Genomic DNA, 18,954 nt, shown 5'->3' on the forward strand with positions numbered 1-18,954 from the left:
GTCTCTTCACTACCCTAACTGTACTCCTCTGTTGTTTGTGGCAAGGTTCCGAGAACTCACTGGACCCCTTGATCATTGTTTTTATTGTCTCTAGCTGTTGCCATGCTACCTTTTTTATCTTCCATAAATAAGTGTGATCATTTTGTGTCTATCTTCCTCTCACTAATTTATTTTGTTCAGCATAATGCTTTCTATATTTAGAGAGATAATATTGAGATAGATTAGGTCTGGTTCATTTCTCATTTGAAATATGAGAATTTAATGACAAGGTGTTTTTTTTATCCAGTTGCATCTTCAAGAACATAATTTTCACACATTTACAAATATACCTAAGAAATCACTACCATGGAAAGTTAGTCACATAATTCCTATTCTTCTAACAGTTTCTTGGCTCACCAGGTCCAGTTTATACATAAAAATTATCCCAGAATGGTAGCACAGCACTGGACATTTGTCTTGCACACAGCTGACCCAGGATGAACGTGGGTTTGATTCCCAGCCTCTCTGAGTCAGGAACAATCTCTGAGTGCCAAGCCAGGAGTAACCCCTGAGCATAAAAATAAAAATATGAGTTATTAAATATGAGCAATATGCTACTAACTCCTATCCAATATTTGATTCTTTTGTTGTTATTGTTATTTTGGGGCCACACCAGGCAGCACTCAGGAGTTACTCCTGGCTGTGTGCTCAGAAATCTCTCCTGGCAGGTTCAGGGTACCATATTGGATGGCAAAAATCAAACCCGAGTCATATATTATTGGCCACATGCAAGGCAAACACCCTACCACTGTGCTCTCACACCTGCCCCAATATTTGATTCTTAACCATTACTTTATGTTTCACATTGGCTCTTCTCCTCCAATCTTTTTTGTCTTAAACAAAACCAATATTATTTAATACTTCTGCTATTGTTTATCCTCTTTTTAATTCCAGAAATTACATCATTGCTAAATTATTCAATTTTTATTTTTACCCTTCTTTCATATGTCAGTTTTCTAAGCATCAGTGCTACTTCTTTATAAAAGGTTTTGTTGAAAAATTATCTGTGTTTCTTATAATCAAAAATTTCAGTGTTTTTACCTACCACAGTATAATTGTTTTTTATCTGAAAAATTTAAATATTAAACAATATTCTATTTATCTTTATAGTCATTTTGACTATAATTCATTGTTTCAGAAATATTCAATATTCAACCATTCATGAAGATAATATAAATAAAATATCATGAAGTAAATTAATTACCATGGATTCAACTGCAATGCTTTTAGATGATAATTTTGTTCCCTAATGACAGTAAACTCTTTATAATAAACTTTAAAATATTCAAAGTGTCACTACTGATATAATTTTTCAGAATTTAAATGAGATTTCCTGGGGTCAGAGTGATAGCATAGCAGTAAGTCATTTGCCTTGCATGCTACCAACCCTAGCCTGACCCTGGTTTGATTTCCAAAATCTCATATGATACCCTGAGCCTGCCAGGAATGATTTCTGAGTGCAGAGCCAGGAGTAACCCCTGAGCACTGCCAGGTGTGACCCAAAAATCAAATAATCATCATAATAATAAAATAATAATAACAATAATAATTAGATTTTCTATTGGTTAAACGTTTATTTTTAAAAACACTAAAATATTTATGGATTGAGTTTGTAGATGTTGCCAACAGGTTGTAAAATTTCAATAACTTTGGAGTCTACTCAAGGGAAAAATATAAAGAATCCTCATATGATTAGTGTGTCTTCCTGTTCTAAAAACATGCAGCAGCTATCAAAAGTTCAAAGTACGTTAAGTACTTTTCTTTCCAAGCTCAATAAATTGTTCACTATGTAGTTTGTACATTTATACAAATTTGTAATGATGGATAATGCTGAATTACATGTGATTAATTCATCTTTGAATTGCTGCTGTTTTTCATTAACCAAGGAAAGGTGAATTCATTATAAGATACTCAGAATATCCTTATAATTTGATGAAAATCAATTCAGAAAAAGCTCACAAATAATCAGATCAATCAATGACAGTGTCAATGCTTCAGAATATAATAGGAATTAGTGATAAATTTACTATAACATATAGCCATTTAAGAAAAAGAACAGCTGTTATTTTATAATTAGAGTATTTATTGAGGCACTAAATTACACTGAATGGGGATAAAAAGATATGTCATGTGCTATCAGATGGATTACTGGGAAAATACAAGTTCAGAGACAGCTAAAAGCAGAAAAGCATTAACTAAGTGCAAATTGCTTACTGATCCCGATTTTTAAAAATCTGTACCTTCAAAGCATTACAGAAAAAAAGCAGCTCAGGGAATTCAACTGTGCAAAAGCAGTATGGTCCATTATAGAGATAAACTTAGTACATCTGCTTGACTGGAACATTAAAGCTTGTGAATTAGCTAGTTAAATGCATGAATGAGAGACCAATTTTATGCAAGTTTTGTTCTCATTTTACACTCTCCTATATTTTCATGTCTATGCAGATCTCTCTGCAAGAAACATGCTTACAGTGATTAGTTGAAATTTGTTTTTTTTAAGAGATCCCATATATTGAGTTTATAGATAGAATCAGTATCATTAAGGGCATCTAAAACTATTTCACATGAACTATGACCTATGTAAATTGTGACCTCGTTCGCACATATGGTCACATATTTTTATTTTTTAAATATCTTTATTTAAATACATTGATAACAAATATGCCTGTAGTTGGGTTTCCATCATATAAAGAACACTCACTTTCACCATGTAACATTTTCATCACCAATGTCCCAACTCTCCATCCTCCCCATCCTTACCCCTGCCTGGGACTCCTGATAGGCTTTCTACTTCCCTCATTCATTCACATTGTTATGATAGCTGTCAGTGTAGTTATTTATCTAACTGCACTCACCACTCTTTGTGGTGAGCTTCCTATCATGAGCTGGACCTTCCAGCCCTCATTTCTTTTGTCTCTGAGAATTATTGCAAAAATGTCTTCTATCTTTCTTAAAACACAGAGTTGAATGAGAACATTCTCTGTCTATTTCTCTCTCTTTGACTTATTTCACTCAACATAATAGATTTCATGTACTACCACGTATAGGAAAATTTCATGACTTCATCTCCCCTGATGGCTGCATAAGATGCCATTGTGTATATGTAGCACAGTTTCTTTAGCCATTCATCTGATGAAGGTCATCTTGGTTGTTTACAGAGTCTGGCTATTATAAATAGTGCTGCAATGAAAATAGGCGTGAGGAAGGGATTTTTGGATTGTATTTGTGTGTTCCGAGGATATATCCCTAGAAGTGGTATACCTGGATCAATTGTAGGCACAATTCTAGATTTTTGAGGAATCATCATATTGTTTTCCATAAAGGTTGGACTGGATGGCATTTCCATCAGCAGGAATAAGAGTTCGTTTTTCTCCACATCCCCGCCAACACTGCTTGTTCTCATTCTTTGTGATGTGTGCCAATCTCTGGAGTGTGAGGTGGTACCTCATAGTTGTTTTGATTTGCATCTCCCTGATGATTACTGATGTGGAGCATTATTTTTATTTGTCTTTTAGCCATTTGTATTTCTTCTTTGAGTAAATGTCTGTTCATTTCTTTTCCCCATTTTTGATGGGATGGAAGAGAGATTTTCAGTGATTTCACTAGTTGATATGAATCTCTGAAGTATATAACTTATACTCTAAAATAATTTATTAGTTTAATAAATTTATTAATTTCTATATACTCTTAAAATTTATTGAACTGGAAGAACAAAACAAGAAACAACTGCAAATACAGTAACTGCTGTAATAAATATTTCTTTTTTTAAATTTTTTTCTTTATTTAAACATCTTGATTACATAAATTATTGTGATTAGGTTTCAGTCATGTAAAGAACATGCCCTTCACCAGTGCAACATACCACCACCAATGTCCCAAAATCCATCCATCCCACCCCAACCCCACCTGTACTCCAGACAGGCTTTCCAGTTCCCTCATTCATTCACATGATTATGGTAGTTCTCTGTGTAATTATTTCTATAGCTGCACTCACCACTCTTTGTGGTGAGCTTCATGAAGTAAGCTGGAAGTTCCAGCCCTCCTCTCATTGTCTCTGAAGATTGTTACAAAAATGACTTTTATTTTTCTTAAAACCATAGATGTTGAGACAATTCTGCGTCTCTCTCTCTCCCTCTGACTTATTTCACTCAGCATGATAGATTCCATGTACATCCATGTACAGGAAAATTTCATGACTTCATCTCTCCTGACGGCTGCATAATATTCATTGTGTATATGTACCACAGTTTCTTTAGCCATTCTTCTCTTGAAGGGCATCTTGGTTGTTTCCAGAGCCTGGCTATTGTGAATAGTGCTGCAATAAATATAGGTGTGAGGAAGGGGGTTTTGTATTGTATTCTTGTGTTCTTAGGGTATATCCCTAGGAGTGGAATAGCTGGGTCGAATGGGAGCTCAATTTCCAGATTTTGGAGGAATCTCCATATCGCATTCGATAGAGGTTGGACTAGAGGGCATTCCCACCAGCAGTGATAAGAGTTCCTTTCTCTCCAAATCCCCACCAGCACTGATTGTTCTCATTCTTTGTGATGTGTGCCAATATCTGAAGTGTGATATGGTATCTCATCATTGTTTTGATTTGCATCTCCTTGATGATTAGTGATGAGGAGCATTTTTATGTGACTTTTGGCCATTTGTATATCTTTTTTTATCAAAGCGTCTGTTCATTTTTTCTCCCCATTTTTTGATGGGATTAGATGTTGTTTTCTTGTAAAGTTCTTTCAGTGCCCTGTATATTTTGGATATTAGCCCCTTATCTGATGGGTGTTGGGTGAATAGTTTCTCCCACACAGTGGGTGGCACTTGTATCCTGGGCACTATTTCTTTTGAGGTGCAGCTTCTCAGCTTAATATATTTCCATCTGTTGATCTCTGCTTCCACTTGTTTGGAAAGTGCAGTTTCCTCCTTGCAGATGCCTTTAGTCTCAATGTCATGGAGTGTTTTACCGACGTGTTGTTCGATATACCTTATGGTATCAGGTCTGATAAAAAGGTCTTTAATCCATTTGGATTTTACCTCTGTGCATGATGTTAAATGGGGGTCTATGTTCGCTTTTTTGCAAGTGGCTAACCAGTTCTGCCAGCACCACTTGTTGAAGAGGTTTTCCCTGCTCCACTTAGGATTTCTTGCTCCTTTGTCAAAAATTAGGTAATTGTATGTCTGGGGAACAATGTCTGAGAACTCAAGCCTATTCCATTGATCTGAGGGTCTGTCTTTATTCCAAAATCATGCTGTTTTGATAACTATTGCTTTGTAGTAGAGTTTAACATTAGGGAAAGTAATGCCTTCCATTTTCCTTTTCCCTAGGAGTGCTTTAGCTATTCGAGGGTGTTTATTGTTCCAGATGAACTTCATAAGTGTTTGATCCACTTATTTGAAGAATGCCATGGGTATTTTTAAGGGGATCACATTAATTTCCTGTGTATCATACCACCATACTAAATGTTTTGAAAATGATCATAAATAACATAGGCTGGAATCTTGAAAGAGTTTTAGGCACAGTCTAATGGGTCATAGCCAAATTAAAACCAGACTAACTGCTTTTTTGGAGGAATAGATAGAAATTTGTGGTGAAATGGGAAAATTCCTTATGTAGCTTTTTTATAATAGCAATAGCTCCACAGATGCTAGTGATAAAAGGAGAAAGAACTTTTAAGAATGGCAGAAGACAACTTAAAGGATTTGGAGAATAGTTAACATGAGAGATACCCTAGTGACTTTGAGATCCGATGACATTTAGAGAAGTAAGAAAAGTAGTTTTATATTGATAAAAAAATTACACTATTTCAGAGAATTACAACTTTTTATTTTCACATTTGACATTATTCTCCACTTAAAGTGTTGTTGCTTGAGAGCATTTTTTGGTGCTTTGCATAGATTAGTTATTAATTTTAAGCAGTATAGTTAAACAATAATTTATTAGTATCTCAGTAGCAAACTTCTAATGGATTATAGCTTTTCCATTTAGTAATTAGAACTATCTTTGTATGTTATCTTTTATGTCAAATTTAATTTAATATAATATAAATTATATTAGCTATGCTGGTGTTTATTGACCCCAATAAAAAAGGGAATATGAAAATGATTCTCACTGCCAGATTAAATTGGACTATATACACAATATTCTTTGTACATTATGTTATTATACACATAATCTCAAAAAGATTTTTCTAAATATTTGTTAGGTTTTAGCACCATTTCTAATATTATTGGTAGTTCTTAAATAAAAGAGTATTAAGTATTCTGAGTGTTGTCATTACTATTAAAAATGTCCCATGTGTTAAAGACCTTCATATCAGGCCTGAACCATAAGGCATGTAGAACAAGAAGATAGGTAAAACAGTCCATGACAATGAGACTAAACAGGAAACAGCACTCTCCAAACAAGTGGAAGCAGAAGTAAACAGATGGGAATATATTAAGTTGAGAAGCTTCTGCTGCTCAAAGGAAATAGTGCCTAGGATACAAAAGACATTCACAGAATGGGAGAAACTATTCACCCAATACCCATCAGATATGGGGTAAATATAAAAAATATACAAGTTACTGACTGAACTTAACAAGAAAAAAATCTAACCCCATCAAAATATGGGAAGAAGAAATGAACAGACACATCTTCAAAGAGAAATACAAATAGAGGCTGGAGAGATAGCACAGCCGTAAGGCATTTGCCTTACAAGCAGAAGAATGGTGATTTGAATTCTGGCATTCCATATGGTCCCTCAAGCCTGCCAGGGGCAATTTCTGAGCATAGAGCCAGGAGTAGCCACTGAGCACTGTCGGGTGTGACCCAAAAAACAAACAAACAAACAAACAAAAAATAAATACAAATAGCCAAAAGACATGTGAAAAATGCTGCACGTTCACTAATTATCATGGAGATGCAAATCAAAACAACTATGAGGTATCATCTCACACCACAGAGACTGACGCATCATAAAGAACAAGGACAGTCAGTGCTGGCAGGGATGAGAAGAGAAAGAAACTCTTCTTCACTGCTGGTAGAAATGCCATCGAGTCCAGCTTTTATGGAAAACAATATGGAGATTCCTAAAAAAATTGGAAATTGAGCTCTCACATAATCAAGCTATACCACTCCTAGGGATATACCCTAGGAACACAAAAATACAATTCAAAAATTTCTTCCTCACACCTATATTCATTCAGCACTATTTATAATAGCCAGATTCTGGCAACAACCAAGATGAATCGCTAAAGAAACTGTGGTACATATACTCAATGGAATATTATGCAGCCATCAAGATAGACGAAGTCATGAATTTTTTTTATAATGGATATAAGTGGAAACTATTATGCTGAGTAAAATATGTCAGAGTGAGAGAGTTAGAGAATAGTCTCACTCATCTATGGGTCTTAAGAAAAATTAAAGACATTATTGTAATAATGCCCAGAGACATCGAGATTGAGAGCCAGAAGGACTAGCTCACAATATGAAGCTCACTCAAAAGAGTGGTGAGTGCAGTCAAGGAGATAACTACATTAACAACTATTATGACAATAATTGAGAGAAGTATAATGCCTGTCTGGAAGACAGGCAGGGTTGGAGAAGGAGGGAGTGGGGGCCCTGGAGGTGGGATTGTTGCACTGGTGAAGGGGTATGTGTTTTGTTTATGACTGAAATTTATCTACAATCATGTTCTTTTCATGACTGAAACCCAACTACAATAATGATGCTTAAATAAAGATTTTATATTAAAAATAAGAATTTTCCATGTTGATTTAAAACATGACAAGTTACACATATTATGCCTCTACCATGTTAGAAGAAAACTAGATGAACTTTAAGGCTTTAAAATACTGTTCAAACTCTATCCTTATGACTGTAGAAAGTTAATACTTTTTGTGGCTATAAAACAGTGGATAATAGGATCCATTGAGTTTACATTTTCAGTCCATTAGGTTAAATCCACAGAGTTAAAGCATGTATTCCATGAACTATCCTGAATTATGTTGCCTTACTAACTTCATAATTTGAGTCATAAATGCATCTTTAGAATAATATTTTGAAAAGTTAAAATTAATTAGGTACATGAAGTATAAATCACATTTTACTTCTAGAGGGATTATAAGCAAGAATGGGCAAGAAAACAGTTTGACCACTGTGCACTGCTTTAAAAACTTACATAATAAGAATTATAAGCATTATTTAGTAAAACAAATATTTATTTCCTGAGTAACATTAAAATAATGAAAAGTCATTGAAGAGATTTTGATTTTTTTATTCTTCTCCAATGTGTTGTAAGAAAATATATTTTTAAAACTGCAAATATTAATGCAGGTATTAAATATCATAGTTTCTTTAAAATAGAACGTGAATACCTTAAAAGTACTCCATGGTCTTTTTTTACATTTAAAAATTATTAATTCCAAAAAGGTGTAGTGGCCTTACAGTTTTTAGAAGACTGTACAGTAATTGTGCAATTAAGAAATACATTAAATAAAAGTAAAATATGCGTGGGAGATATTCCTTTAAAGCAGCTGATATAAGCAGTACTTAATATATTTATAGAAGTATCACAACATTATTTCTACCAGGTCAAGCCATAAAATTGGGGTAAGACATCACCAAAAAATTATTTTCAGGGTCACTTAGGATTCATCTAAGCTAAAACATTGGTATTAGAGAATTATAGCGATAAACCAAGATTACTGGTTTAGAAAGTAAATCTGAAAATTCAATCTTTCTTTGACATGAAACCATCTTCTGTTCACTTATGAATATGTAATTAGAGGTTATAAAAATGATGGCTATATTCTAAAAGTATGAAAAATTGACATAATTTTCAAAAACAAAAACAAAACATTCGAAAATTATTATTCTTAGCATTTAACTTACCTCTAACCTATAAGTTTCACTTATGTATATACAGTATACTTACTTAGAAAATACTTAGAATTTTAGTTTTCATTTGCAAAACTTATGTATGATGACACATTGCTGAATAACCTTGAATTGACCCACCCTTAAGGTGAATAATATACAGGGTTATTTTATATTATATACCCCACCATGTATTTCAGTGTCTCCTGTGAACAGTGTTTGATAGGAAACTTTCACTTTTGTATCAAAACTTATCAAAAAACTAATGTAAGATGCATACTTCACACTTAAAATTGTACTCTGATTTATGTCTGTTGTAAAAGTTTGTAGTTTCTTTACAAATGGATCTTTTAGCCCCCAAACTATTAATTCATATGGAACAACTACCCAGTTTTTCTACTTTTCTAGGTTTCTAGTAGTAAATGTTTATATCCATGGTCTAAGTCAGGGGTCTCAAACTCGAGGCCTGCGGGTCGTTTACGACCCTCAGTACATTTTGTGGCCCTGCCCAAGAGGAATCTTTTTTTGTTTTGTTTTGTTTTAGTTGTTTGGGTCACAGCCCCCAATGTTCAAGGCTTACTACTGACTTTGCACTCAAGGATCACCCCGACTTTGCCTCTTGCGACCCCCAGGTAAATTGGCCACTATGCACTGTACACTACTTTAGTCTGTTCTTTTTTTTTTTTTCAAGTTTCATTGGAGACAGCTCAGTTTATTTATATTTTATTTTTTTAAGAATGACTTATATTTTAACCAAAATGGAGTACATATCATTCACAGTAATATTTTAGGTACATATTGACATTGGATCAGGGGAATTCCCACCACGAAAGTTGTCCTCCCTCCACCCTTGTTCCTAGCATGCAGCCTATATTCCTTTCCCTTACCCTCCACCCCCCGGGCTGCTAGTATAAGTGATCCCTTCTGTGTCTATCTTGTTGTGGATTGGGTATCGATTCTATTGTTGTTCGATTGGGTTTGGTATTTACGTCCAATCATATTTATTACTACTTAGTGATCATACAACTGTTTGGTCTTGGTGCCCTCCATTGTTTCCCCCTCAAATTGAAAGGCAGAACAAGTTTTTAAATCATCTCTTCTTCGTTTACTGTTTCAAATTCTTTCTATTTTCAGATACTATCTGCTTGTACATTAAAGGAGCATCATTCTTTAGGTCACAAGGTGACTAGTATGTCATAGTACATGTTTCTTCCCAGAATATCAATTCAGAATAAAAACAAATTAGTAAACACACTGTTCTATTATAGAAAGATATTTTAAATTCTGAGAAAAGCAACAAGTCACATAGGTAGGGATTTACTCATGTGATGCTATTGCATACTGAAATTAGATTATTTAAGTTCATATTAATTCATGACTCTCTAAGAGATATAAACAAATTAGAAACAAATCTGGGACTGCAGTGGTGGTGCAAGCTGTTTGTTTTGCCTGCGCTAGTCTAGAACAAACTGTGGTTCGATCCCCCGGTGTCCCATATGGTCCCCAAGCCAGGAGCAATTTCTGAGCGAATAGCCAGGAGTAACCCCTGAGTGTCACTAGGTGTGGCCCCCCCAAACAAAACAAAACAAAACAAAAGAAACAAATTTGTACCTTTTAGCAATAGAAAAAGTAATTGTTTAATTAGCTAACTTCATCTATGATTTGTAAGTTAAAGTATCAGAATGTTAATGTTCTATCTATAAGATTGATTAACACTATGCTAAGAATAACTATGCAAATATTGGCACTTTTATGTTTTCTTGAGAAATAGCTTATTTTTAATAACTATCAATGACATACAATCTCTGTAACGTTGAGCAGGTTTTTAAACATTTACTCTTGGTTTTCTAGATAATAAACTATTTTATCATGCTTATAAAGTTAATTTCTTTATATAAAAATCTTGAGTGAATATAAGACACAAAATAGACAGTATTACTATTTATTTTATTTCTGTTTTATTTTACAATTCACATCAACATATTAAATCAGACCCATAATTATTTGTATACTCATCATTAGCTTACAGAAAATAAGTGTATTTTAAGTTGCATTGTAATTAGTTATAAGAAAAGGATTAGGAAATGTAGTATAGTTAATGAAGATTATCTGAGTGAAATCTGTGTCTTGGTCAAACAGTGAGGCTCCATTCCTAATACTCTCTACCAAGCTCGAACAAACAGGACATCCTCTCCTCTCCAGCCTTCCCTCAGTCTTCATCTGGATTCCAGTACTATCAGTCTTCATCTGCCTTTTGGGGCCAGCCTGATTGGTGCTGCAGAGGGAATAGAGAACCTCACACCTAAATCCTCCACCGAAAGCAACTGGGCTGTCTCTTTGGGTCTTTTCCAGAGTCCTTCCTTCCTTCCTTCCTTCCTTCCTTCCTTCCTTCCTTCCTTCCTTCCTTCCTTCCTTCCTTCCTTCCTTCCTTCCTTCCTTCCTTCCTTCCTCCCTCCCTCCCTCCCTCCCTCCCTCCCTCCCTCCCTCCCTCCCTCCCTCCCTCCTTCCTTCCTTCCTTCCTTCCCATTAGTCTTCATTTTCCCAAACTGTGCAGATGCTAGAGCATATGTGTGAAGTCGTTTCAAGTAATATTATAGACGCCCTGGAAGATTGGATCTAGCACTTTGTTTTTTTTTTTCCTTTGGTTTTTGGTTTTTGGGGTCACACTCGGCAGCGCTCAGAGGTTACTCCTGGCTCTATGCTCAGAAATCGCCTCTGGTAGGCATGAGGGACCATATGGGATGTTGGGATTTGAATCACTGTCCTTCTGCATGAAAGGCAAACACCTTATCTCCATGCTTTCTGGCCCTGGATCTAGCACTTTTTTTTAACAACCTGAGAAATCCAGCACTCCAAAGCACTAATTGCAAAGTTCAATGAGGAAGCTAAAGAAGACATCTTCTGTAGGGGATAGAGAGAGAAATTCGGCAAATCTCCATTTTTACCCAAATATCTGAAACTTATAGCTGAGGACCTAAAATAAACACTTAATGGTTAAGCAATGAAAATCAAGAGTCACTAACTACCCTGTGAAATAAAAAAAATCTATAGATAAACAATTCAACCAACTCAAAGAAAAACCCTTTCAGATGATGAGAGAATGCAGACAAATTGAACTGAAGGAGCTAACAACCTCGTTAGCAAGCCATCAAATTAGAATTGCACAGGTGGAGAATAGCATAGACAAATTTGAAGCCAGCTGGGATAAAGAAGTCAAAAAATAAAGGAGAGACAAACAACTGGAAGAAAATGTAATGCACTTCTGAATAAAGAAAAAATAATCTTCAAAATATAGGAATTGCAGAAGGAGAAGAAAAGGGGAAAGGGGAAGAACAAGTAATGAGGGAGATAATAGCTGAGAACTTCCTCAACATTGAGAAAAAGGTTTATCTGGAAATTCAAGTGTCAAAAAGAGTGCCAAACAAAATAGATCATAACAGGACAACAGCAAGACATCTAGTAATCCAAATGTCAAAAAACAAAAAACAAAAAAACAAAGAGAGAGATGGATTCTTTAAAGCAGCAAGGGAGAAAAAGTCCCGGAAGAATAAAGGAAACAACATAAGAATAAAACCAGATCTTCCATTTTAAAAAATCCAGGCAAGAAAAGAGTGAAATGAAATATTCAAACTACTGAATAAAAGAAATTTTCAACCTAGAGTTCACTACCCAGCAAAACTTTCATTTACATGGAAGGGAGGGTTAAAAACATTCTCAGACAAGAATGGACTCACAATATTTGCGCTAACCAAACTGATTCTAACTGAGCTACTTAAAGAGAAATTACACAAAACAAATCCCCAATTTACAACAACAACCAATCCTACACAATATAATGGCACAACAACCCTTTCTGTTAATAGTTTCCTTAAATGTCAATGGATTAAAGTCTCACATCAAGAACGAATACAGCTCTTTAGTTTGAGTAGGTGTCCAATTAACTGATCTTTACAGATATATATAAGAATGTTCTAATGCTTTTTATTTATAGAAACAGGTGCAGAATGCATTTGGAAGCATTTGGACGTCCAGTACTGTGCTTGCTATATAAGTAGATTTACTATCTTAATTTCACTGTGTCTATAATAACTCTTTGATCTTTTTATCCACAGTAGTACTTGAAGATATTGGTTGGTCACCCCAGTTCCACATTGCAATACTATATTATATTCAGAAGACAGATCTCATTATGATAATATCAGGACAAATTTTTGCTTTTGTTTTTGTTTTTGGGTCACATCCAGCTGCACTCAGGGATTACTCCTGGCTCAGAAATCATTTCTGGCAAAGCCTTTCTTCAGTAAAATTTACCTTCATCAATCATGATTGGTCCAGAAAATGAAAAACATTCCCATATGATTTGCCAGCTTAATATTTTTTTCCGTATTTTCTGGTGTATATGATGACCGGGGATATAAGACAACCCCCTAATTTTACTGTAAAAACATAGGTTTAGGCCTATGTTCGCTGTATAAGACTACCCCCTCACTTCCGAGGCAACACCAGTTCTTTTTTAATTAAAATTTTAATGAACATACCATAACATACCATACATTGATACGATAAATGGAAGTTCTCTTCACAAATACCATGAACTTGACCGAGAAACAAGAAATCCAAAAGAGAACATTAACAATGATAGCATCATCTGGAAAGAAAATGACATGCAGAACTTGCAGAAAACACTTGTTTGTGACTGACTAGGATGATAAGATGTTTTTCTAGGCAGAGGGGCATTCCTATTGTAGTAGAAGTCCTCTCTGACTCTGGTCAATCTGAGCAGGCTTTTTAGAGTGTAGATTCAGGTACAAAACACTGTATAATTTGCATGCATAAAAAGCCTGCTTGAACTGGCTGAGTTAGAGAGGCGGTCTGAGCAGCCTTGCAGTGATTGGTGCAGGATTGAGTTGGAAAAATTTGTTTTGTGGCAATATCCAGATGATTTTTGTTTAGCGGCATATCGACACGTTTTTCAAGATATACTCGGTGTATAAGACGACCCCCGATTTTCTGTTGACTTTTTTTTTTTCGTTTCAAAAGTCGTCTTATACTCGGAAAATAAGGTCAGTGTTCTGTCCCATTTCATCTGGGTCAGCTTTTCAACTGTAACCCATGGATTTATCCTGAGTCTTTCTATGTGTGTGCATGAGTGTATGTGTTGGCCAAATCAATGTCTGTCTAGTATCTATTTGTAATATAATGTCTATGTTGTATAATGTCCTTCCACTAACATTTCTACTTTTCATTTAACTTTATCCTCAGTTCTTAACTCTTCACAAAGTAGAACATTCTCCCCCATCTCACCCAACTATCAACCAGCTCTCAAATTGAAAAGACAGATTCTCAGCCTGAGAAGGAGCTGATACTCCTCTGCTACTGATTTTCTCTCGGCAGCCCATTCAATGTGGACGTTTGCTTGCTATCACATTCAGTTTCTGAGAAGCCCCCAGCTTGAGAACATTTCCTGTTATGTTACTGCAGGGAGCCAACTTTTAGATTCCATAATACCAAATACTCAGTATTTTATCCCATCCTCAGATCATTTGAAAAGACATAAGGAGCCATGAATATCTCCTTTGAATATTCTTTAAATGTATTTCCTTAATAGGTATAACTTTTATTGAATATCTTCTTATGTAACAGCAATTTCCCCCATTTTGGGGGAATTTGTTTAGGAGGGAATTCTATTAGATAATTTTCTCTAGTGTTTTGAGTTCATGTTAGAACCAGGTTATAGGGTATTTTGAGCTTGTTTCCTCTTCCCTTTTATGCACTACTAATACTTTGTTACATTGTTCCTTTTTGCATGGGTACATTAAAATGGGGAAAATCTTACATATGCAAACAAGTACTTATTTAATAGAAATAGTAACACATAAAGTTTAACCTGCAGTGGTGCTTTACATCCTGAATACTTGCCATAGTGACTTGGCTTAGGCTTTAGAAGATTGGATATTGACCATTCATCTCTGGACCTTGGATCCCATCTATGGAAACAACAACGGTTTTCTACTCCATCATCAGGAATTGAATTTCTACCAGGGAAGGCCCTACTGCTGCCCTGGTATCAACTTACTCCATAGAGCACTCTTATGACATTCTGATGATTTGGTAACAACACAACCTGCTTTCAGAGCAGGTTTCTCTACATTGCCAAATAATGGTGAGATGAAACCAGAAGACGCTCCATGTCATCCCAACTTCAACAAAGGATTTGTAGAGAAACCAGGATTTCTAACTACAGAAACCTGACTACAGCAGCCATGATTGTGAAGAGCTTTTACAGGGACCACAGAGAAAGACTTTGGGGTTAGACAACTTAGCATGCCTGGATCTTGGAATTGGTCTTATGCTAGGATACTTTAAGGGTAAGTTGTCCCTGTTCTTAGGCCAAAGGTTTTTCCTTTTCATTTTCCTTGTATTTTGCTATGCCTATGAAAACAACCGCTGCCACATACACTTTTTATTGTATTTTTCTCTTATCTTTAAAAAAAGAGCTTAATAATCCTTTTGCTATTGTATTAATGACTTTATTGGAGATAAAATAATTTTCACAAATATACTTCCTACTAAACATTTTTCTTCTCTTTTATTTTTTTCTTTCTATTTTTAATAACATTGCTTTCCATCATCTTAAAACAAATATATTATGATCACTTATATCAAATATGTGATGCATTTTTAAATAAATTAAATAAACGATCCCATAAAAACAAATTCACTAGAATCTTCCTATTATTCAAAAACATGGAAGACAAAGACATTTTCTCTATATGAGTACAAATATACCATATACATATGTAACATATAGCATAACATAGTTGAAAGTCTAATTACTCAACCAAAATAAAATACAGGTATAAATTTTGTTCAGGAAAATTCTAATTTATTAGTGATATATTTTTTAATTTATTAACAATAAATTCTGAAGTTTATAAGAACCACTGAACAGCCCCTGATTAATCTCATATGTATATATGTATGCATATGTGTGTGTGTGTGTCTTGTTTAAGGAAATTTCTCATAAGATCTCTTATCAAGGGGCTGGAGTGGTGGCACAAATGGTATGGAGTCTGCGTTGCCTGTGCTAGCCTAGGACGGACCACAGTTTGATCTCCCGGCATCCCATATTGCACCCCTAGCCAGGATCGGTTTTTGAGCACAGGCTGAGCATCACTGGGTGTGGCCCCAAAACAAACAAAAAAAAACAAAGAAGCAAACTAATGAAAGGTCTCTAATCAAAATAGCACAAAATTAAACATAAGAATTGTTTGAATGACTAGTTTTCTTAAAACTAATATATCTTTAAAACTATCAATAAATGCATTACACCACCTTGACCCTATTTCAATTTTTGTTTTAGTTTATTCATACTATCATAAATAAATACTAGAATATTTTATGGTTTAAAAATATATCAATAACTATCAGTTTAAGGCAGTATTAGGATTTTAAACTATTTTCTAGTATAGATAAATACAATCTAGGTAATATATATTTTGATATATTTTATTGATAAAATTACTCTCTGCTTAAAATTGTTTAGTTTTATTATTATCAGATGTGGCATATATCTTTCAAACTATTTTAAATACAATATATTACACAGGAAATGTTGAGCAATATAATTCATTTTATGGTATTATAAAAATGAATACTAGATATTAGGTCATTTTAAAGTAAAATAATTCTCTACTAACCAATAAAATGTGTCATTATGAAAATATGCACCACTATTCTGAGTTAATTTGAAGTGAAAAATAATGTTTGATATAAGAATTTAAAATGAATAATTAAAATATTTTGTTTTGAAGTTATTGAAAAAAATAAAATACAATGGATATATTTTTACAAAGAGTAACCTTAAGATATGTTTTCGTTTTCATGTTTATCAAGTTCCTAACACGGTAAACTTTGATATGTTTTTGAATAATGTTTTTATACTCAAGGATCATTCATAGGAGAGTTTAAGGGACTATATGGTATAATGAATGGAGATATAACCCAGAAAGGCAGCAGTTTTCAGCCCCAAAGGAGTCTATAAACTTGATAGAATTATTTTAAATTTTTTTGCCTTTTAAATTTTGAAATAGCATGATTTTTCCACTTAATTAAATTATCTTCAAAGCCAAGAAGAACTGTTTATGGTATTTAGAATCTAACTTAGTCTTTTCCTTCTTTCAAACTATAAATATCAGCTGGAACTTTCCATAAGAAGCACATTTCTGTAACAGTGCTATTTTCTTCACAAGTTAAGGCCACATAGCTTCAATCTTTGGCTTAAATTATTACCCTAGGAGTGCTATAATCCTCTAGATATGTGTTCCTGGAGTGTGGCATTGCTTAATAAATAACTCACTCTTGTTTATCTGTCTCTTGACATATATATAGCAGCAGGGATTCTGTAACAATGTTAAGTTCTATTGACATTTTCTTTAATTACCTACACCAATGGTACAGACTTTACATTGGGAATAATATTTTTTTATTCATAGCTATCCTGAATAAAGTAAGTGTTGAATTTGTTATGCATTCATTTTCATAATAAATATTAAATTATGTGAAATGTCAATTACATTTACAGAATCACAGTTTAGTTTGCTGGTAAGGAAACACACAGGATTTATATTTTTAATTATGTTGCATAATTTTTATTAAGGAAGCAATAAATTAGTCAAATTTTAATTTGGCATATTATTATATGAGAACTCAACATTTTTGTGTTTGAAATATTATCTGCATTTCTTTCATTGACTGATAAAATGTATCTATACATTTGTAAATTAAAAAAAAACTTTTCTTAAAATTTCTTTAAAACTTTTCTTAAAGATAGCATGGAGATAAGGTGTTTGCCTTTCATACAGAATGACGGTGGTTCAAATCCTGGCTTCCCATAAGGTCCCCTGTGCCTGCCAGGGGTGATTTGTGAGCATAGAGCCAGGAGTAACCCCTCAGCACTGCTGGGTGTGACCCAAAAACTAAAAAAAATTTTTTTTCTCTTAATATTAAACATTTTATATACTTTAAATTATGTAGGCATTAAAGATTATTTGTTTATTTAACATGTAATATATGCAGTGACACACAATTCAAGCTTTGGGTACTATATTTCTGTCAAAAACAATTCAAAAGTAGGACAGTATAGACTATAGTGACGGAAGACAAATGGCAAAGAAAAGAAATGATAAATATAGAAGCAAATTAAAAGTAAAATACATAAAAAGAAGTATCTTAGAGAAGAACTTGAAGTATATTAAAATTTTTAAATTTTAACATTGTCTTTTTTTTGGGGGGGTGGTTGAATCACACCCAGCAGCGCTCAGGGATCACTCCTGGTTCAATGCTCAGAGATGGGCCCTGGCAGGCATGGGGGACCATATGGGATGCCGAGATTCAAACCACCATCCTTCTGGATGAAAGGCAAAAGCCTTACTTCCATTCTATCTCTCCGGCCCCTAATTTGTAACATTTTCATTGAAATAAGTCTCTTAGAATTTTATATCAGAGCAGGAACTTGGAGTTTGGAAGAAATAAGCTGAATAGATGTGTGGAATAAAGTAATTTGGGTATAGAGAACTACAAACAAAAATTTTTCCTCCAGATGTCAGTGTCATAGTTTAATAAAAGATGAGTCAAAGATGGCTGTAATTTCTGACTGCATTGGATTTTATACACTTAAATTTTTACTTCAAAAAATGTAGAGTCACTGAAGTGTTTTAACCAGAAGAGTGCAGACTAAAATGTATAGATTATAAATTCTTTTTTATAGAAAATATTTACAAATAATTATACACTCATTATATATTAAAATCCTTCAGTATGTTTAAGTATTTAATTCTCATTGCTCCTAGAAGATAGATTTATATCTAAGTGGGTCAGGATCAAATATTAAAGTGATATAAATGTATGCACATATATAGGCTAAATGTACATATCCATTGTAGCACTAAGAAACAGATCTAGTAATAGTCTTTTCTAATCTATAGATTAGATAGGTTAAATTGGTCATTCGTTTCCGACATTTCAACAGCAAATATGTAGGCTAACATTATTTC

The 18,954-nt window shown here is 34.0% G+C and overlaps 1 protein-coding gene across 1 annotated transcript in view; it reads left to right on the forward strand.

The window, feature by feature from the left end:
- GRID2 (glutamate ionotropic receptor delta type subunit 2) overlaps nt 1-18,954 on the forward strand; it is a 1,564,419-nt gene that overhangs the window by 1,237,857 nt on the left and 307,608 nt on the right. The window lies entirely within an intron of this gene.

This window comes from Suncus etruscus, chromosome 16, assembly GCF_024139225.1.
Source record: "Suncus etruscus isolate mSunEtr1 chromosome 16, mSunEtr1.pri.cur, whole genome shotgun sequence".
NCBI classification, from domain to species: Eukaryota; Metazoa; Chordata; class Mammalia; order Eulipotyphla; family Soricidae; genus Suncus; species Suncus etruscus.